A 22,187-nucleotide genomic window follows, 5' to 3' on the forward strand; every position below is an offset into this window, starting at 1 on the left:
AGTTTTACAATATTAGACATAATTATAGATCCTGAAGGTAGATTCATTATAATAACATCTGTTCACAAACAAAAGTTATGTATTGTCAGTTTATATGGTCCAAATGTTGATGATCCCTCATTCTATTACAAACTTTTATGCACTTTCAAAGCAGTTGGATTGTTCTCCTTTTATTGGGGGTGACCTCACCTTTGGTCTAAATGAGGAAAAAGGTTGATTACAACAGGGAGTCAGCTTGGTTGGCTGTCAATAAATGTAGTCAAACAATACATGAGTGATTTTGGTCTTTGTGATATATGGCGATCTACTCATCCTAACAGTAAGGAATATACTTTCTTTTTAAATGTCCATCATTCCTACTCTCGTTAGGACTACTTCTTAATCAAAAACTCGCTGCTGTCTGACATTTCAGATGCTGTAATACATCTTATTGCTGTCAGTGATCATGCTCCAGTTTCTTTAACCCTATTAAATAAAAAAGTAACCCCACAAAACAAAAGCTGGAGATTTAATACATCATTGCTTAAGGAGGAAGAATTTATCAAATATTTTAAAGCAGAGTGGGCTTCATATTTGGAATACAATGATCGACCAGGGACCTCAGCATCTAACCTCTGGAAGGCAGGGAAATCATTGATGAAGTGAAAATAATTCCATTCTAATCTGATAAAAAGAAGATAAAAAAGGATTCAAGAATTAGAAGAACATTTAAGTTACTAGAAGCCTCCCAGGAAGAGGGTAAGCTGGGTAAAATCTGTAAAGTAAAATTAGAATTAAACCAATATATTAAAGCAAAAGGTAAAGAATAAACCAAGTTGAATAATAGCTTTATTTTGTTGTTTTACAGATTTGACAGTCTGATAAAACCAGTGAATGCAGTTATTTCCTGTTTAACTTTGAAGCAGAGCTGGTGGAAGTATCAGTGCTCCCTCTAGTGGACGGGGTAGTTGTTGCAGACAGTAACTGAGGTGGGACCCTGCACAGACTTTAAGCACCTTCTTTATTTTCCTCCACAGGCTGCAGAGTCTCTTTAGATTAACATCTATTATTCATTCATGTTTCTCCTGATAAAATGTGTAAAATAATGTGCACTAAATGTGAGACCTCCTGCAACTTTACACTTGTTTAGCTCAGATGACTTAAAGTCTAGCGCTGTGAAGTGACTTAGTGAAAACAAAGACTGGTCATAGAGGGAAAGTGTTTCAGCTGTGTGATCAAACAGCTCAGTCTGTAGAAAGTATTCTGTGTGGTCTGTAGGCTCATTTCTCTGAAGGCTCCTGAAGACTAACAAGCTAACAAGGAAAAGCAACGAGAAAAAGCTTGAAACAAGTGTTGACCTGTTGGATGGTCACTACAACATGAAACCAAAGTTAAGCTGAAATGCTTCTGCTAAGTTCTGGTTGCTGATAAACTGTTGGACATGATGGTTTCAAAGTGTAAAGTTCTCAGACAAGCAAATGAAGAAGAAAAGCCAACATTTGTTGATCTCCATTCAGAGTAAAAGCATCAGAGACAGACAGGTTTCTCCTGAGAGCCTGGTCTAAAGAGCAGCTGCTCCACTGTGAAGGTTCTGATGACAAAGCTGTGATTCTGGTGTCCCCTGATGTCAGCTTCAGTTTCTTCATGGATCAGATGGACAGACAGACTGTAGAGACGTGTTCTGGCCTCAGTTACCCACAAATCCAGCCCTGCTGCTAGAGCCTGCTTTGCCCCGCCCTATAACAGGAAGTGGGAGGCCTTTACTTCCTGTTTGACAGTCTGACCTTTGACCTGACCCGGTCTGGATGGAGGAAGCACATGGAGCAAGCCTTTGATTTGATCCAGTAGTCAGAATGAAAACTTGCTCTTCAGGGCTTTAAGTGGAGCAGCAGGTGAATGTCCACACACTAAGTCAGCAGGACTAAAACCTGGGGACTCTTTAGTTGCTTCACTGGGAAACGAGGACACCAGCAGAGAATCAGTGAGATGTCTGCATGTTTTGGTGACTGGGACCCAGTAACCACACAGGCTGGCTACAGTGTGGGGGGGGGGGGGCTGGTTCCTCTCAGGACCCCCAGACTCAGATAGTTTTTACCTTGGCTTGTTTCTGAAGAGCCCTGCAGACGTTCTCCTGTGTTCCTCTTTGTCTGGGTTCCCAAAGCCAGCAGAACCAGCTGTGCAGCGTTCCAGTCCTCGGGTCAGAAGCAGCCTCTCCATGGGTTGGTGGTGATAAAGCCCAGCGCTGCAGCAGGAGGCCACGGACGATGAGAGCGGCTCTGAGCTGCAGCTCCTTCAGTCGTGTGACGTTCTGTTTGTGTTGCTGCAGCTTTCTGAATGGACCGTGTTTGTTCTGCTTCTTCTTCTTCATGTGTATTTATGGAGCCACGCCTCAGTGACATATATTTATGTACACTGGAGAAAACTCTGATAAAATAATGGAACACTAACTGCATGACTTTTAGTTTCATTATTATTATTATAACTACTACTATTATTATTATTTTAGCTAGAGATAAACACTTTTAAAAGTTTTCTGGCTTCCAGGACTTTATTTTATATTTGCATTAAGTTGATATAAATGTATTAAAAACTGGACCTGTTGTATATTTCAGAGCAGGGTTTCCAGAGTGGGATGTGAGATGATTTCCTGCTGATGTGCTAAAAAGATTAAATATTTCCCTATTTGTGAAACTTTACAAGATGCGCAAAGGTCATATCTATCTATCTATCTATCTATCTATCTATCTATCTATCTATCTATCTATCTATCTATCTATCTATCTAATGTTGTTATCTGAAAAGTTTCAGAACCCTTGTTTTAGTGCTAATTCAAAGTTGACCTTTTTTAAATAAATAACTATTGTAACTTGATTTAAATTAGACTTTTATTCCTCTTCAACACGTCTGTTTCCTCACCAGGTCAGTAGCTCTTCAATATGTAGCAAATATCCACCTATTTTATCTGTATTTCATGAACTGGACCAGAATCAGAGCTCCAGGCGGTGTTGGACCTTCTCATGCTTCAAACTCAAAGTACTGGATGGAAAGATTTTAAGAGTTAAACTGATCATTTTAAAACATGGACCATTTCCAGCATGTAAGGACAGACTGAGAGAAATGAAAAAAAAACAGTTTTCATGTTCTGAGGAGGAACTGTCTTCTGAAGTGAAGCCAGAGCAGAAGCTGTGGAGCAGAACCCAGCTGCTCAGAGTTCTGGTTGGACCTGCTGGGCTGTTTTCCAGGAGGAGACCAAGCTTTGGGATGTCGACGCCCCTTTTTGGGATGTCGACGCCCCCTTTTGGGATGTTGACGCCTCTTTACACCAAATACCCTAAAATTTAAGTTAAATAGGAGAAACGTGGATATTTTGGTAGATGAGCGAGTAGCTCAGGGAGTAAGAAGACATGCTGGTTGGCTTACTGTTACCTAAAGGTTGCAGGTTCAACTCCAGAGGGCATCTTGCTGCTTTTTGCTTCCAATAGAGGGAAAATGGAGGTAAAAGTGGTCTAGGCCAGGAGGTGAACCTGCAACCTGTGACTCTGTAGCTCACTTCTTACTCCTCTGAGCCACCGCTCATCACACCAGAAAGGGTTCTCAGGCGCCATTTGTCCCATAAAAATGACAGATTTTGGTAAAAAAAAAAAAAAACTCCAGGAATGAGCCAGAAGCTGAAGCTCCAGCTGAGGCAGAGGGCTGATCAGGAGGTGGTTTGTTGGTCTGAAGGCTCTTGGTTCTGCTCCACAGATCATCACCTGCAGAGTCTCCTCACACGGCTCTGCTTCATGAAGCCACTGAAGCTCTTCAAACCACCAGGAGCCCGGTTCTTACAGAAAAAGCCTTTATTTTTCCTCAGTATATTACTTCATGTTTACATAAATAGAAATAGGTTTTCTTTTTGGACTAGTCCAGAACCTCAGAGGTAAACATTTAAAGGCCAGCACGGCATGCAGAGTCACATTTCATCCTAGAAAATAAAACAGGTAAAAACTGAGTTTTGTTGGTCTTCAGCAGAGTGAAGGAGGTTAGTTGAGCCAACTAGAGGAACCTGAACATGATGAGGGAACACAGAGCGTACGGGCAGAACCAGCAGCAGGAAGTGGGCTTGGAGCCTTAGAGACGGATGCAGGAACAGCAGCAGAGGGAGACGTCTTCAGCTTTCATCCTGAAAGTCTGAACTCATCTGTGGAGACCACAGAAACCCCTTAGTTTGACTTTTCTTCACAGAGGAGATAACCGCTGTTAAATGTGCTTTGGCTGAATCTCACCATTGTGCACCTTGGAGAAATAATTGGTCCTAACAATGAAAGCAGAGCAAAAGCAGCACTTCTGAATATTAAATAAACCAGCAGCCATTTATAGACTGTTTCAGCACAAGCTGCATTTATGTAAATACTACATGCTACATTTGTCCTTCTGCATATTTTAGAACATTTATTCTGTAAGTTTTTCAGAATTTGAAGAGTCAAAAAGGGTTTTAGATGTTTAATACTTTTTATTTTTCTGATAGTTTTAACATTTTTGAGAGTGTCCTTTAGGAATGCTTATGTCTCATTTTTCTGTAAGTGTTTTTAATTTGGGTCTGCCTCTTATCATTCTGAGTGTCTCACCAATATTTCATTATGGTTACATAAAAACAATAAAGACTCTTGATTCTTGAAAAGTTACTTTAAGGCCTTCCTCCTCTCTCCCATACAGTACCTTAACTCAGAATTAAACCTTAATCAACAGATTATGACCATCAGGATTAACCTGAGAAGGCTGGTTTATGATCCATAATCTGATCAGCGTCCATCTAAACTCATGAATTTACAGCGTCTGCATGTGGAGGATGGAGCTGCAGCGCTGCAGAACAGAACATTTTGGGATGATCATCATTTCCTCTCCACAGCAACAGCAGGAGTTCTCTACCATCTCAGAACCAGCTGCAGGTCCATTGTGTGCGCTCAGAACAGTCAGAACCAACACACCTCTGCCTTTATTGTTGCTTTTTCCTGCATGAAGAAGTATAGAACTTCTGTGGTTGTTTTATGGAAATTCAACCACTCTGCTAACGTCTCTGTGCAGGACAGTAGTTTGTGCAGGTTCTTTCAGGACTCCAGACAAAGGCTGGATTGGTATGAGTCTTGTCACAGGAAGGCAGGAGCCTTGGACCACTTTGACATTCACATCCCCCACAATGCACTTAGCATCTGGGTTAACACTCACAACCCGTCCTAACTTGAATTGGCCCCGCACCACATTTTGGTCACATAGCCAAACAATTATCACCAGCTGTGACATTTAGATGTGACGTGTGCCATTTGCTTCTCACAATTAAGTTTGGGCTGCAAAGCTGGCTCCATGATCTCCAGAACCTGTTGACATGATGCTGCATCTCTCTGAGTCTTTTAGAAGGATAGCTTGTGAAGTCAAATGTTCTGATGTGCTGGATTAATTCTCCACTCCCATTGGCTGCCTTTTTGAGCTGACATCTCCTCCATTGCACCTTTGTCTTGAGAATCCAGGACCTGGTACAGCTGTCTTAATACAGACTTGGCACTGATGAAATTTGTTCCTGGAACGGACCAGATCCAGGAACTTCCAGTGAACCCTATTTGGTCCAATTATCAGATGAAAGGCTCTTTTAATTGGTTAAATATAAGCAAAACAAACCATCTATCCCCTTCCACTTATCCGGGGTCGGGGAGGGGGGGGCGGGGGTAGCAGCTTCAGTAGGGAGGCCCAGACGTCTCTCTCTCCAGCCACTTGGGCCAGCTCCTCAGGGGGAATCCCAAGGCGTTCCCAGCAGAGAGACATCGTACCTCCAGCGTGTCTTGGGTCTCCCTCTGGGTCTCCTCCCGGTTGGAACACCTCACCAGGGAGGCGACCTCTCCCTGGGCTGCCACCTTATCGTGGTGGAGGGGTTTGAGTGTCCCAATCACCCTAGGAGCTATGCTGTTAGGAGCTTTGTGCCCCTAGTAGGGTCACCCAAGGCAGACAGGTCCTAGGTGAGGGACCAGACAAAGATCAGCCCAAAGCCCCCTTATGATGAAGACAATAAATGGACGTAGTGTTCCCTCGCCCGGACGCGGGTCACCGGACCCCCACTCTGGAGCCAGGCCTGGAGGTGGGGCACGCTGGTGAGCGCCTGGTGGCCGGGCTTTTAACCATGGAGATGGGCCGGGCTCATCCCAAAGAGGAAACATGGGTCCCCCTTCCAATGGGCTCACCACCTGTCAGAGGGGCCAAGGGGGGTCGGGTGCATTGTGCATAGGGTAGCAGTCGAGGGCGAGGACCTTGGCGTTCTGATCCTCGGCTGAAGAAGCACAACAAACATCTTATTCAAACTATTGGCAAAAAAGAATAAAAACAACATTCTTATGAATATCTGCTTCAGGCTTTGTTACACAGTCCAGCCATTCATCAATGACATCAATAAGCTCTTGACAATTAGTGAGAAGGATGAGCCTGTCTCTCCCCACACAGTTTATTCTTGGAGGCATGGATGACAAACAAACTCTAAGATCATCTTCCACTTGTAAACCAGCTCTGCATTTGTTCTTCATTAAAAGGCTCTGTTTAGTTCAAAAGGTGTTTAAACACCTGAATGGGGGAATAAAGGGAGTTTGTAGTGACACAACTAGAGGTTCCAAACATTTTCATAGTCTTTATTTACCTCTAAAACAACAAATATGCTCTACATTTGATTTGGTTATAGTAATTGTATTTAAACTGTTTTCAGTTCAGCAATTTTTTAAAATAAAATATTCTTTGTCAGAAACGTTTGTCTTGGGGTTAAGTCACATTAAGAGTATTTGTACACACTTATTTTATTTTAAAAAGCAACTATATTTTACCAACGTTTTTCACACAAGGAGTTCAGGAAAATTTAAATATTTAAAGATATAAAAGTAGACTCAATAGATGATTGCAAGAATCACAAAGGAGCAATATAGGCAAAAATGTAAATAAGAGTGGTTAGATATATTAGAAGAAATTAATCTTTGTTACTTTTTATAACCTGCCTGGGAATGTGTAACTTGCTTTATTTACATAGTTCTTGAAATGCAGCAAAATACATGTGGCTCCTGTAACTTCTATGTTTCAAAGTATGCATTTAAACAGTTTTTAAATATAAATCTTAATGGATTCTACTGTAATGTGGGGAGGGGGGGGGGGTGAGCCCATCAGCAAATCCCTTTTAGAAAAACTGTCTTCCTACATTAGTGAGAACTTCTGTCATAACATCCAGAAATCATTTTCTTACAGTCTGGAGAAAAATTACTTCATTTGTTAAGAACAGCATCTCTGTTAAGGTCTTATTAGAAATAAAATCTGTCAACTTAGGTAATTGCTGCGGTTAGTCGTAGAAAGACCTCAAAATTCACAGAGAAGTAATTTCTTGACATATTTTGGCTGGAAGATGGTCAATAAAACATAATTTTATTATTTTATTATCAAAGGTTAGCTAAACGGACAAGCAAAGTAATGAAGACATGCAGCAGGCTACACATTACAAGGCTTCAGGCCTTTTCTGTGACCTGATTTATTGTGTGATCAGCGGTACATGGACCTCATGTGGGTTTTACTCTGGTCTCATCTGCAGTAGGAGAGAACTTCAGCAGAGAATGGAGCTGATCACGGGGAATGAGGAGATAGTAGAAGCCCTGCAACAAGTAGGCAGACTTCTGCAGAGGAACAGGATGTGTCAGAAAAGCGGGCTGAGCAGGCAGCTCTGCACAGCTAACTGGAAGTGCTGTGTGCCGCATGAAAAGCCCAGGAGGAAACTGACAAGATGTTCTACCTTCAAGAGAACAAAGGAGTGTTTTGGAGGAGCGCAGAACGGCTGCGTCACAAAGGCTCCAAAGTCTTGTTGCTCAAATCCAGGAGGCCAAGGAGCTGAAGTCTGCTGAGGGTGGAGGTATGGGAAGCTTTCAGGCTCTTTGGATCCTGCCACAGTTAGACCTGATTGAAATAGAAAGATTGGCTTTCTTTATTTCCAGCACAACCTTCAAAGTGTGCCCCTAAAAGAAGAGCAAGGAAAAAAGAACTTCATGTTTCCAGGGTGCCTTATTTTAACTATTGTCATTTGTTTTCTACAGAAAAATCTTTTGTCAAACCATTAAAATCTAGTTTTGATACCAAAGCTACTTGGCTCAGATTCCACCTTTCCTCTCATTACAGAAAAATGTTTGCATTTTGCTTTTCATGGACCACCAGTTAATAAATAGATTTAAGTTGTCTGTGGATCCATTTTCTGCATAAAGAGCAGCAGCACAGAAAATATAGACAACCCTTTCCATTTTCCACATTTTGGTGCTAACAGGTTTATTCTAAAACTGACTGGATTATAATTTTCTATTTTCCTACACAAAAAGCACAATAACAAAGGAAAATGTTTTAACTGTTTTGTGACTGAAATGAAAACATAATGGCTGAATATTCACACCCACATCTTTGACACTGAATTAAATGTGAGTTAATCTGATTCCCACTAATTATTCATGTTTCAGCAACTTGATTAGTGGATTAAACCTAATTTAGGACCAAATAAAGTTCTGTAAGACGTCACAGCTGACGGAGCATATCACAGCAGAAACAAAAGTCAAAGAAGTTGTTTGCTGAGCAAAAGAGACTCATTTTGTGTATGGCAACAATTTGAGGAAGACTAAAATAAATGTAACTGATGATACTGCTGCAATCAGGACACCTCACCAACCTGTGGAGAAAGAGCCGGACAAACAACGTCTGACACAAAACAAACCTCAGCCACTGTCACAATGTCCTGGGTCCAGAGAAAGACATCTTGATCAGAGCTTAGCATTCTTACAGGAGCATTCAATCTGGTATCCATGTTGTGTTGGCAGTAATTATAGAGCCAAAGACTGCAAGACCGTGCATTGATGGCTTCCAGAGAGGTGGGGGAGGAGGATTTGCCAGGAAGTGTCTCAAAAGCAGTCAGAATGTGCTCTCAGAAATCAGCGGCTAAAGAGGAGCATGGTTTGAGCTCCACTCTCTTTATACTGCGTGGGAGGAGCTAAGACTGCTGGAGCCTGTGCACAGAAGAGAAAGGCAGGTGCAAAGCCTGCTGGGACATGGAGTCACAAATGTTTCCTTGTGTATAGATGCGACACAGGGAAGGAGGATGGAGCAGACCATGATGACCTTACTGCCAGCAATGGAAGGGAAGGGATCCAGCATGCTTTAGTTCAGATCTTCTTCACTGGACAAAGCCATACCAACCACATCCTCAGTGTATAGAAACACAAAGTATCACAAAAAGGACTGACATTCCAGCAGAAATGCTTTCACCATTCCCCATGGCTACATTACAGTCCAATAGTGAGACTCTACTGTTGTCCTTTTCATGGAATCAGGCTAAATTCATTGTTTCTAAACTAGGTAATCTAAAAGAGATTATTGCTGTAATTTGATTCTTTTAGTAAACCATGTAACTTGTTATAATCTCAGGTGTTGGACAGGCGTAATGTAGCCTCAGTGTGAACATGTGATGTTGCTCACAGAGGTCAGGTGAATACTCAGGGAGTTTGTGTGTTTACTCAGAGACATGAAGAATTAGGAGGAACATTGGTGCTGAATATAATTCCCCCCCCCCCCCCCCCAACAACTGGATTTTTTTCCCAAAGTTTGAAGACGTTTCACTTCCCATCCAGAAAGCTTTCTCAATTCAAATGTCTGGAGTAGTGAGGAGTTCCAGGCTTTACATTATTGCCCAGTAATTATTTTCTTGCTTAAGTGGAAGCTTTCACAAGACACATCAACTCTGTGGACTCAGTGGACAACAGCATCAAGTTTACCAGAGAGGATGCCAACGACAACAAGCTACCTTTTCTGGACTGTTTGGTGAGCATGGAAGGAGATGGAAACCTCAACATTGAAGTATATAGGAAACCCACTCACACAGACCAATATCTTCTTTTTGACTCACACCACCCACTGGAGCACAAACTTTCTGTCATCAGAACCTTACAACACCGGGCCCAGCATGTCCTACTAAAACATTAGGGAAGCACAAGGAACAGAAACACATCAGAGATGCCCTCCAAACCTGTGGCTACCCTAACTGGGCTTTTGTCAAATCAGCAAGAAAATCCAAAAGACCCGCTGCAGAACATAATGGTGAGAAGAATAAACGCAGAAACATCGTCATCCCATATGTTGCTGGAGTCTCTGAAAAACTCAAGAGGATTTTCTCCAAACACAAAATCCCAGAACATTTCAAAGCAAACAGGAGCCTCAGACAGAGGCTGGTGCATCCCAAGGACAAAACCCCCAAACCTAAGATGAGCGGAGTGGTGTCTGCAGTTCAGTCAGTGAGGAATGTTCTGATCTTTATATTGGAGAAACCAAACAACCTCTCCACAGACGCATGGCTCAACACAGGAGAGCTACCTCCTCAGGACAAGACTCTGCTGTCCACCTACACCTTAAGGACAAAGGACACTCTGTGAGGACCAACATGTCCACATTTTGGACAAAGAAGACAGATGGTTTGAAAGGGGTGTGAAGGAAGCCATCTACGTTAAGAGAGAAAAACCAACCTTAAACAGAGGAGGAGGCCTTAGGTTCCAACTCTCTAAAATTTATAACACAGCAACAGGGTTGATTCCTACCAAACTTCACCTCAATGCTCACCTCCATACAATGAGCACAAGATCACTCCTGTAAGCCCAATAATGACCCTAACGACTCCCCATTACTAAGGGGGACCAGTTTCTGTTCATTTAGCATGTTATCTAAGCCATAAAAAGGCCTTTGTTGGTCAATAATATAAAGCTTGGACCTCCACACAACTCCAGACATTTGAATTGAGAAAGCTTTCTGGATGGGAAGCAAAACGTCTTCAAACTTTGGAAAAAAAGTCCAGTTTTGTTTTTTAATGTTTTTGGAATGATCATGACCTGGATGACTGAGAATCTTCACCAGCGTCTGAATATAAGTTTAGCTTTATTTATAGAACAGGTTTAGATTGATATGAAGACATACATGTTCAAGTGATTAAAATGTTTGATCATAAAATTTATCATAAACAATGAAATAAGTGTGATTAGTTAGTTTTCATAAATGTCTAGTAATTGATTTTTGTAGTTTCAGCTATCTTACTGAACAATTACAGTTATAAACAAGGATAAAAACGCAGATGTTAAAACAAAAGAAACATGTTGGTTACATGAGCTATACATTTAATTAAAAATGTAAAAATAATGAAGTTGGGAACTTAAAATGGAATCAGAAACTGTCAGCAAACGTTGTGATGAACCCGAACACAGCCACACACACAGAGCCTTGTTTAAGAGCTTTTCTAGAAAACTGATGAGTAGTGGAGGATGTGAGCGACAGTCTTTACCAGGCTGGGAAGGGATGATGGAGATGGCAGGAGCAGGCGGACCGGAGGTAACTGGAGGACTGCGGGTGCTGCGCTGTGGAGCCAGGCAGACGCTGGGAGCCAGGAAGCCTCCTGAGAAAGCGGGAGAGCGCTGGGGTCGGGGAAGAGCCAGCAGCACAGCAGGGAGAGTCACAGGCAGGCAGGAGGAGGGTGAGTGAGGCTGAGGTGAGGAGAAGAAGACTGCCAGGAGGGCGATGAGGGACGAAGGCTGGTGTGTGCAGGGGAGCAGCAGGAAGGAGGGATACCAGAGGTGCTCCAGAGCGGTTGTTAGCAGACGATCCGGCGGGTAATGGCAGACTGAGGTAAGCTTATGTAGGGAGGTTGGCAGGTGGAAAGAGCCCGGCTTAATTAGTAGCAGCAGGTGGCAGGAATCAGTGGTGGAGTGAGGAACTGGACTGTATGGGAGGAGGAAGGTGCCGGTGTAGGTACCAGATCTACTCGGGTGGTTCCCGATGACGTCATCATATGGCAAATCCACTCAAACAAACTACATTATGCACGCGGTCTCTATTTGTTACAAATCAATTTTATTTTGTTAATTTACGGTTATTTTCCAGTAACTTATTCGAAGCATGAAAACTTTTAACATCTTTTTGGAATGCTTCTGTGGTAGCCTAACAATTTAATCGGTAATTTTGCCGGATCAAAGTTACATCTTAAGAGAAATTTCCTTACTCCAATTTTTTTTAAGGGGGTGAAGGGAAAATAAACCATAAACTCTTAATTTTTAATAAAAGTCTGCAGCCATTTTAATTTAATCACGGCATTCATCAATTTAAAATCAATAACATTTATTCCTCCTTTTTCTACTGATATTACTATGTCGTTCTTTCTGATCACATGTTTTTTATTATTCCAGATGCAATTGTGATGAATTTGATAATTTTTTTATTGTAGTATTTGGTATATTTAAGATATATGCTGGATAAATTAATCTGGCTATCCCTTCTGTTGTTGTTAACAATATTCTTCCAAAAATAGAGCCAACTGTCAAATATTTGATAATTCTTTTGTAAAATGGCTTGAATATTTGTTCTATAATTTCCAGTGTGGTCCATGTTAATCATTATACCTAAATATTTTACCTAATTTTTATCAATTAAAGTGGGTTGATTATTTTGAATGGCTAAGATTTCACATTTTCTATGTTCATCTTTAAGCCTGAAGCTTTTGAGAAAAAAGAAACTGCTAAATTAACTAAATAAAATTGATTCGTTACAAATGCAGACCGCGGGCTCAATGTAGTTTGTTTGAGTGGCGTTGCCATAAGGTGACGTCATCGGAAGGTAGCCTCGTGAGACCATCCTAATCTCGCGAGCTTTCAAGGTTTCACTCGCAGATCAGTCTGGCTACTTTCCGTTAAAGAAAATTTGGAGCCGTTCACCAAACGAACGTCCAATCAGCGTTGGCTTTGAGGCGGGTTGAGGTGTGACGCAACGAGAAGCGCGACAGTTCAGTCTAAAGAACAAGACGGCTTCAGCCGATGAAACTAGCGTTAGCGTGGCTATCGAGCAAGTTTTATCGGAATTACAGAGTATTTCTTTGCTGAGCTAACGAGCCTTTACCTGCAGCAGCAAGAGTAGCTTGGCTTGTGGTTGTGTTTTCGTCGTTGCTCGTAACAGAGCGACGACGAATCTGATTGGTTCATTTGGCCCGTCTATCACCAACATAGGCCAATCAGCTAACCAGTATTTTCGCCCCTTCCCAAAATTACTTCAACGGAAATCTATCTGATAATCGGAAGGCGCAGGGACCATGGAGAATTTCTTCGTAAAATTGTTCGTTTACAAACCGCAATCCCACTCTCGAATAAAACCTACACCCCGCTATAATTACTTTAGTAAGTTGTCCAGACCAATCACAATGTTTTGCGCAATTGTGCAAACGTTAAACCAATGTATAGTGACGTCATCAGAAGGCGCAAGATCCTAAGTCAATCTGACCACCCGAGTCGATCTGGTACCTGCACCGGAAAAATGTCCATGGTGCAGTAGGCATCACTGCCCCCTAACAGGGGCTTGACTGCATCGTTACATCTCTGCACGTCACTCACCTGTCGAGGCAAGGCAAGGCAAGGCAAGGCAAATTTATTTGTATAGCACAATTCAGTACAGAGACAATGCAAAGTGCTTTACATGATTAAAATACAGGAAAAGAAAACAGAAAATGTAGAAACAAAATAGAACATCAATAAACAGTTGGACTAAAAAAGTTGAACTAATGCTGTTTCAGTAGAACAGGTAAACTAGAACAGTCAAAAACAGTCCTAAACAAATGTGTTTTTAATCTTTATTTAAAAGAACTCAGGTTTTCCGCACTTTTACAGTTTTCTGGAAGTTTGTTCCAGATAAGTGGAGCGTAGGAACTAAATGCTGCTTCTCCATGTCTGGTTCTGGTTCTAGGTATGCAGAGTAGGCTGGAGCCAGAAGACCTTAGTGCTCTTGAGGGTTGATACACTGATAACAAGTCTGTGATGTATTTAGGTGCTAAGCCATTCAGGGATTTATAGACTAACAGAAGTATTTTAAAGTCTATTCTCTGAGATACAGGGAGCCAGTGTAAGGACTTTAGAACCGGGTCCATGTTCTCTACGTTCTTAGTCTTAGTGAGGACGCGGGCAGCAGCGTTCTGGATCAGCTGCAGCTGTCTGATCCACTTTTTAGGCAGACCTGTGAAAACAACGTTGCAGTAATCAGTTCTACTAAAAATAAACGCATGGATTAGTTTTTCCAGATCCTGCTGAGACATCAGTCCTTTAATCCTGGAAATGTTCTTCAGGTGATAGAAAGCCGATCTTCTAATTGTCTTTAGATGCTTTTGGAGGTTCAGGTCTGAGTCCATCACTACACCCAGGTTTCGGGCCTGATCAGTGGTTTTTAGCTGAAGCGACTGAAGCTGTGTGCTAACCTTTGATCTCTCCTCTATTGGTCCAAATATTTGACTTCTGTTTTGTTTTTATTCAATTGAAGAAAATTGTGGCACATCCAGGCATTGATTTCTTCTAGGCATTTACTCAGTGCCTGAACTTGTTCATGGTCACCTGGTGACATGGTGATGTAAAGCTGTGTGTCATCTGCATAGTTATGGTAGCTGATGATGTTGTTTTTTATTATCTGAGCTAGAGGGAGCATGTAGATATTGAAGAGGAGGGGACCCAGAATGGACCCTTGGGGAACCCCACATGTGATTTTTGTCATTTTTGATGTAAAGTCACCCACTGATACAAAAAAGTCCCTGTCCTTTAAGTAGGATTTAAACCAGTTAAGAGCTGTACTAGAAAGGCCGACCCAGTTCTCCAGGCGCTCTAACAGAATGGAATGATCGACAGTATCAAATGCTGCACTGAGGTCCAATAGTACCAGCACAGTGGTTCTTCCACAGTCTGTATTTATATGGATGTCATTAAACACCTTGATAAGGACGGTCTCTGTACTGTGGTGAGGAAACCTGACTGGAAAACGTCAAAGCGGCTGGTCGTTGTAAAGAAGGTGTTTAATTGTTGAAACTCAGCTTTTTCAATAATCTTACTGATAAAGAGGAGGTTTGAGATGGGCCTGTAGTTCTAGAGTAGTAGTTTGTCTAAATTGTTCTTTTTCAGCAGTGGTTTGATAATTGCTGTTTTTAGGGACTGGGGGAAAACACCTGACAGGAGGGACGTGTTTATTATCTGAGTCAGATCAGACGCTATGACAGGTAAAACTTTTTTAAAGAAAGCTGTGGGTAGAACATCAAGGCAGCAGGAGGATCTTAGCTGCTGAATGATCTGCTCTAAGCTTTTGTGGTTTATTTGGCTGAATTGGGACATTTTGTCAGGATAGGTTCCTGCTGGATACAGCTTTGGTTCTAGAGTTGGTGTGGATGTACAAACTGATCCTCTGATCTTTAGGATTTTCTCAGTGAAGAAGTTTGCAAATTCATTGCAGGCCCTGGTGGAGTGGAGTTCAGAAGCCACGGACACAGGAGGACTTGTTAAGCTGTCGACTGTGGAAAATAAGACACGAGCATTATTGTTTTTCTTAATGATCTCTGAGAAGAAAGATTCTCTTGCATTTTTCAGTTGTAAGTTATATCTGTAAAGTCTCTCTTTATAGATGTCGTAGTGAACCTGGAGTCTCGTCTTTCTCCACCTGCGTTCAGCTTTTCGACATTCCCTTTTTTCACCTCTAACTACTGGAGCATTTCTCCAAGGAGATTTTTTCTTCTCGGAAAGAACTTTCACTTTAACTGGAGCAATGCGGTCAATGATGTCTGAGACTTTAGAATGAAAGTTATCTTCATGAAACAGGTGGCTGTTTAACATGTTGAGTTAAACCAAAGTTTCTAAGTGTGTCACACAGTTCTTTTGACTTTTAAGTATTTGTTCCTGTTTATCCTTTTGTTTTTCTTATTTCTGCCACGTATCATCACAGATATTCCATAATCTCCGACAAAAGGCCCAAGCTGATGCTGGGAACTGTCATGTCTGATAAACGTGCGGCCAGGGCCCGATCTGTATCACAGCGAAGTAATCTGGAGGTCCTGAGCACCACAATGTTCTGTGATACGTAGAGGAGGAGGATCTGAGGCTCTGAGGCCTTTGGAAAATGCTGGTTTAGTCACAGCAGAATGGCTATGTGGAGAGGATGTCAACTGTAGACCAATCTTAAAGACTTTGTTCATGTTCTGAGAAAATTCCAGAAAAGGAACTTCTGGGCTTTGTGGAAAAGAAGGGGAGGCGGGTGCAGTCTGGACCGGTGTTTGTGGGGATGGAGGTTCTTGGTCCTCTCTTTGTCCTGCTGGGATCTGGGATGAATCGTCCTGTAGCTCTGACGAAGCCTCTTTCTGTGTCATCTTTCTGGCCATCTTTATCTTGGCTTGTTCGGGCTGCACTGGGCTTATCATTTGTTTTGGCACTGGTTGTGCTTTGTTGTGGGACAAAGCTGATGGCGCATGGTTCACAGAATAGAAGATGTTTGAAATCAGTCGTTTTGCACCTGACCTATTTAGAGAAAAACCATCTCTGTTGAACAGAAGTCTCCTCTCCCAAAAGATGTTAAAGTTGTCTATGAAGGTTACAGTTGTTTGTTTGCATGTTTTTTCCAGCCATTTGTTTACCATCAGAACTCTGGAAAAAATCTCGTCTCCACAATTAACAGGCGCTCGAGGGCCGCTGAGAAATACCTTCACATTAAGGCCATCAACTAAGTTCAACAGACGAATGTAATCCTCTTTCAATACATCTGATTTTCTTATCAGGTTGACGTCGCCCAGGGCTGCAGCTTGTATTATGAGTTTTTCCAAGGTCGGGCGTTCTTTCAAGATCCTTGGAAGGATGTCTGATATATCAGACACCAGGCCACAGTCCAAAGGGTTGTAAATCAGCACCTCTGTGTTTTTCTTGTTACAGAAATGTTTAATCCCGCTAACAGATTGATTGCCTAATATGAGGGTCCTTGGCCCTGTGGCATGTCTTTTCTCTGATAGCTTAGTGGTAACATACCTCTGAATGTTGTCATGATCCTCCTGGGTCACATTTTGGAGCGGAGCGAATCTGTTTCGTAACGGAATTCCAACATTTCCAGCAGGCTTACTCCTATCTATTGTTTTGAGAACAGCCCGTTGTTGTTTCACTTGTCCTGGGACAGTTCTCTGTAGTATCGGCCAGTTTCCTTTGTCTAGGTGTGGGGTTCGTTGCTTTGGTCTTGCACCCAGAGTGGTCCAGGGATTCTCATTTTCCTCAGGGAGTTTCTGGGCTGGTGGTCGCCGTTCTGAGTCACAGGCAGGGTTGTTTCATTTCCATACGCGCCGTTTACATCATAATTCAGTTCGAGTCGGCAGATCTTCTGTTCCATAACAGCTATCTTCTGTAGAAGCGTGTCAAAGTCCACTGTGGTGAGGGTAGGCATCTTTACAAAATCAAAATCAAAAATAAATAAAATAAAATAACTAAATCCAACTTTCTGTGGTTTTGGCTAAGAGATAAAAAGGAGATAAAAAGTAAAAAAGTAAAAGGCAAGAAAATGCCAGCAAGCAGGGAGCAGCAGGGATCAGAGAAAAAAAGCGTCCCACTCCTATCAGAGCGCAGTGTGTTAGTTCAAGGCTTAACATTCATGTTTCTACAACTTAAATTCTGAAGTTCGCTGTAGCTCAGTCTGAAAAATTAAACAAATTAAAAAACTTGTAATGTTTTTAAGCCAACTAAAAATGAGTTACTAGAGAAATGCTGAAACTAGCAGGTAAAGGCCCTGCGACAGACTGGCGACCTGTCCAGGATGTACACCACCTCTCACCCATTGAAATGCTGGAGATAGAATCCAGCACCCCTCGCAACCCCATGAGGAATAAAGTGAGTAAGAAAATGGATGGATGGATAGCAAGTAAAGATTGTTTCCTTTAATGACAACAAACATCTCTCAGTAAACAACAGCTGTGCAGTTTGAGTAAATATTCAGAGTTATTTTTCCTCCTGTGTCTGTGCGTCATGTGTCTGTTTAAATGTGATTTTTGGCTAAATCTTTGTCCACACAGATCGCAACAGAAAGGCTTCTCTCCTGTGTGGATTCTCATGTGTGTGTTTAAACCTGATTTATCAATAAATCTTTGTCCACATAGATCACAACAGAAAGGCTTCTCTCCTGTGTGGATTCTCATGTGTTTGTTTAAATGCGATTTTTCGATAAATCTTTGTCCACATAGATCACAGCAGAAAGGCTTCTGTCCTGTATGGATTCTCATGTGTGTGTTTAAATGTGATTTTTGGCTAAATCTTTGTCCACAAATATCACAACAGAAAGGCTTCTCTCCTGTGTGGATTCTCATGTGTGTGTTTAAACCTGATTTATCGATAAATCTTTGTCCACATAGATCACAACAGAAAGGCTTCTGTCCTGTGTGGATTCTCATGTGTGTGTTTAAAGCTGATTTGTGCCTAAATCTTTGTCCACATAGATCACAGCAGAAAGGCTTCTCTCCTGTGTGGATTCTCATGTGTCTGTTTAAAGCTGATTTATCGCTAAATCTTTGTCCACATAGATCACAGCAGAAAGGCTTCTCTCCTGTGTGGATTCTCATGTGTCTGTTTAAAGCTGATTTTTGGCTAAATCTTTGTCCACATAGATCACAACAGAAAGGCTTCTCTCCTGTGTGGATTATCATGTGTGTGTTTAAACCTGATTTTTGTCTAAATCTTTGTCCACATAGATCACAACAGAAAGGCTTCTGTCCTGTGTGGATTCTCATGTGTGTGTTTAAATGTGATTTATCGATAAATCTTTGTCCACATAGATCACAGCAGAAAGGCTTCTGTCCTGTGTGGATTCTCATGTGTGTGTTTAAATGTGATTTTTGGCTAAATCTTTGTCCACATAGATCACAGCAGAAAGGCTTCTGTCCTGTGTGGATTCTCATGTGTGTGTTTAAAGCTGATTTTTCGCTACATCTTTTTCCACATAGATCACAACAGAAAGGCTTCTGTCCTGTGTGGATTCTCATGTGTGTGTTTAAATGTGATTTGTGGCCAAATCTTTGTCCACATAGATCACAGCAGAAAGGCTTCTCTCCTGTGTGGATTCTCATGTGTCTGTTTAAAGCAGATTTTCCAATAAATGTTTTGCCACAGTCTTTGCAGCTAAGCTTCCCTCCTGTCTGGACTTTCCTTCCTGAGTCCACATTTTTCTTCTCTGTAGAACATTTCTTATATCCAGAGTCTGACAAGTGTTTCAGCTCAGAGTAGGGGTGTTCTACATCACTGTCCTCTTCATCCTCCTCAGTGTCTTCAGCCTCTGAAGAAGTGGAGGCATCTCCATGATCTTGTAACCTGATGGATTCTTCTCCATCATTCTCTTCTGGAAACTCTCTGCCTTTAATCTGGTCTGGATAAACCTGTGAGAGCAGCAGAGACTGTTCATCATCCAGACTCTTTATGGGAGGAGCAGAGACTGGAAACCTGATGGCATTAATCACCTCCTTCCCATTGAGCTGCTCTCCTGGCAGACTGATGTAGACTCCCTCCTGTTCCTCCTTGATGTGGGGGGGCTTTGGGTCATGCAGGTCATCAGGAGGTCTGTGGTCTAAAGAAGCTTCTCCTTTAACAATCAGCTTCTTCTGAACATCTGCAGGAAACATGGAAACACATTATGCACATTAGAAAATGTTTTGATCTAAGCCTGAACTGAAGCACGATTTAAAGATATATTTGGCGAAGCAACATGGAAAGAATACGAGGCAGCCGCAGCAGCAGCCGGCGGTGCTACGGCTAAAACAGCAACACCACAGAGGGTTAGATGTCTGCATTCAGAAGGCATTTGAAAGCTGTAAAATTTTTCAAGAGAAAACGAAAAAGCTAAAGCTTTTAACAACAAAGTGATGGAATTTATAGAGCTCAACAACCAGCTTTTTTCTGTCGTCGAGAACCCAGGTTTTCATAACTTAATAGCACTTTTGGAGCCACGTTACACCATCCCTAGTCGTGGCTTCTTCTCGGACGTGTCCCCGCCTGCCCTCAATGATGCCGTCCTCACACACGTCCACAATTTGATCAACAACAACGAACTTCATGTGAGTTTGACTACAGACATATGGACGTCAGATGTTAGTCCCGTCAGCATGTTAGGCTTAATGGCTCACCAAGCTCATCTGACCCTATATCAATGGACTTTAATTGAAAACATGCTCACTATTCTAGACCCATATGAACAGCTGACAAAAGACGCAAGGTCAGCTTCAGCTATTGCAGCTGATGTCATCTCCTCCATTGAAGCCTTAAAACATCTGTTAAATAGGACTGTTGTATTAGATCATGGAGTTAAAACTTCAAAATGCACCCTACTGCAAGCCATAGAGCAGCGTTTAAGCCCTAAAAAATGGGAAGCAACAAAAGTGTTGCACGACAAGTGCAGAGGCATGGATGTGTTTAGCACTGGTCACAAGAGGGAGCCAGTGTGTTTGGATATATGTCTGTGGGTGTGGCTGGGTGTAGACGATGGGCTGATAATTAGCACCTGTGTCTGCCCATGGAGCTTTGTTTCTTTTTGTCTTTTGTTTGTGACAGAGAGGGTTGACATAGGGGCCGATATTTTCTGTTGACCGCAAAGTAACAACTCAATAACCAAAGTATCTTTTTAGTCAATATACAATCTAGTCAAAGTGTATTATGCAAGAAGAAGAAAAACAAACACCCTTCAACCAGTATTGGAGCCAAGTTTCCTCCTTCAGTCAGCGAGTCAGACAGACAACTATGTCCTTCCCTCAGTGACTAACCTAGTTTGTGATAGTCACCTTACAACAAGGTCAGATCTGCAACATCGGCAGAAAATGTTGAGGAGCCACAGGAGAAGAAACCCAAGGCAGATGATAATGTTTTCCTGCTGACGATGTATGATGAAATCCTGCAAGAAAGCAACTAAAAAGACTTGAACCAAATATAGTAATGTTAAATTTGTTTTCCTTGTTTTGTTCTATTCCTTTACATCCAAGTCTATCTGTCAGAGCTCACAATTCCACAGTCAGAGAGCCCCATGGTGTACTGGAGAAACAACAAAACCCGGTTCCCAGAGCTTTCCTCACTTATTTACCTGTCCTCTCCTTGCACCAGCAGAGACAGTGATCGTTTGTTTTCTGCTGCTGCAAATGTTATTGATGAAAAAGAAACCGACTGGATGTGAGAAAGCAGAGATGCTTCTTTTTGTTAAGAATAATCTACCATTGATGCCCTCGCCTAAAATATAGAAAAGACAATGGGGACAAAGACAGTGGGGCTTGTAGAAAGTAGAAAGTGGTTATTTAAGTTTTTTTACTTTTTATTTTATTTTCTCTTATACGATTTAAAAAAAAAACATCTCTACAATGCCTCATTCCATCAGGCAACCTTTTCTTGATTATTAACCTCATTTTTGAGGATGCACTCTTATTTACTCTATTGATTTTTGGAACCGAGGCTGACCTGCATATGTTAGTACATATAGTTTCATGTTTGAAAATTATTTGACTTGACTCCACAAATACCTTTACAAGTAGTCTTCTGAACATTTAAGAGGTTGCAGTTTTTTCTTTGACATTTGCTGTGGTTATTTTTGAGGGTGCACGGGCAGAGAGGCTTATCTCCGCCTCTCTGCCTGTTCGGACGCTTTTTTCTCTGCTCCCTGCTTGCTTGCATTTTCCTGCCTTTTACTTTTAATCTTCTTTTTATCTCTTAACCTAAACCACAGAAAGTTGGATTTAGTTATTTTTTTATTTATTTTCTTTTACTTATTTTTTGATTTTGATTTTGAAAAGATGCCTTCCTTCACCACAGTGGACTTTGACAAGCTTTTACAGAAGATAGCTGTTATGGAACTGAAAATCTGTCGACTTGAAGTGAATTATGATGTAAACGCCGCACATGGAAATGAAACAACCCTGCCTGTGATTCCGAGCGGTGACCACCAGCCCAGCGACTCAGCGAACAAACAGTTCCCAGAGGAAATTGAGAATCCCTGGACCACTCTGGGTGCAAGATCAAAGGATCCACGAACCCCACACCTAGACAAAGAAAACTGGCCGAGACTACAGAGAGATGTCCCAGGACAAGTGAAACAACAACGGGCTGTTCCCACAACAAATGATAGGAGTAAACCTGCTGGAAATGCTGGAATTCCGTTACGAAACAGATTCGCTCCGCTCCAAAATGTGACCCAGGAGGATCATGACAACATTCAGAGGTATGTCAACACTAAGCTACCAGAGAAAAGACATGCCACAGGGCCAAGGACCCTGATACTATGCAATGGTTCTGTAAGGGGGATTAAACATTTCTGTAACAAGAAAAACACAGAGGTGTTGATTTATAACGATAGGAACTGTGGCC

At 41.9% G+C, this 22,187-nt stretch overlaps 3 long non-coding RNA genes across 3 annotated transcripts; 2 read left to right on the top strand and 1 right to left on the bottom strand.

Annotated features, from left to right (window-relative positions):
- The first annotated feature begins 1,743 nt into the window (after nucleotides 1-1,743).
- On the top strand, nucleotides 1,744-2,664 carry LOC118559608. The gene is made up of 2 exons (XR_004928940.1): nucleotides 1,744-1,871; nucleotides 2,141-2,664. It is a non-coding gene; the product is annotated as an uncharacterized LOC118559608 (long non-coding RNA).
- A 3,735-nt stretch (nucleotides 2,665-6,399) lies between these two features.
- Nucleotides 6,400-9,571, bottom strand: LOC118559601. Its single transcript, XR_004928934.1, has 2 exons — nucleotides 8,723-9,571; nucleotides 6,400-7,923 (listed from the first exon to the last, which is right to left on the bottom strand). It is a non-coding gene; the product is annotated as an uncharacterized LOC118559601 (long non-coding RNA).
- A 3,642-nt stretch (nucleotides 9,572-13,213) lies between these two features.
- On the top strand, nucleotides 13,214-17,521 carry LOC118559602. The gene is made up of 2 exons (XR_004928935.1): nucleotides 13,214-13,420; nucleotides 17,438-17,521. It is a non-coding gene; the product is annotated as an uncharacterized LOC118559602 (long non-coding RNA).
- Nucleotides 17,522-22,187: the final 4,666 nt, after the last annotated feature.

Source organism: Fundulus heteroclitus, unplaced genomic scaffold (genome assembly GCF_011125445.2).
Source record: "Fundulus heteroclitus isolate FHET01 unplaced genomic scaffold, MU-UCD_Fhet_4.1 scaffold_325, whole genome shotgun sequence".
Lineage (NCBI taxonomy): Eukaryota > Metazoa > Chordata > Actinopteri > Cyprinodontiformes > Fundulidae > Fundulus > Fundulus heteroclitus.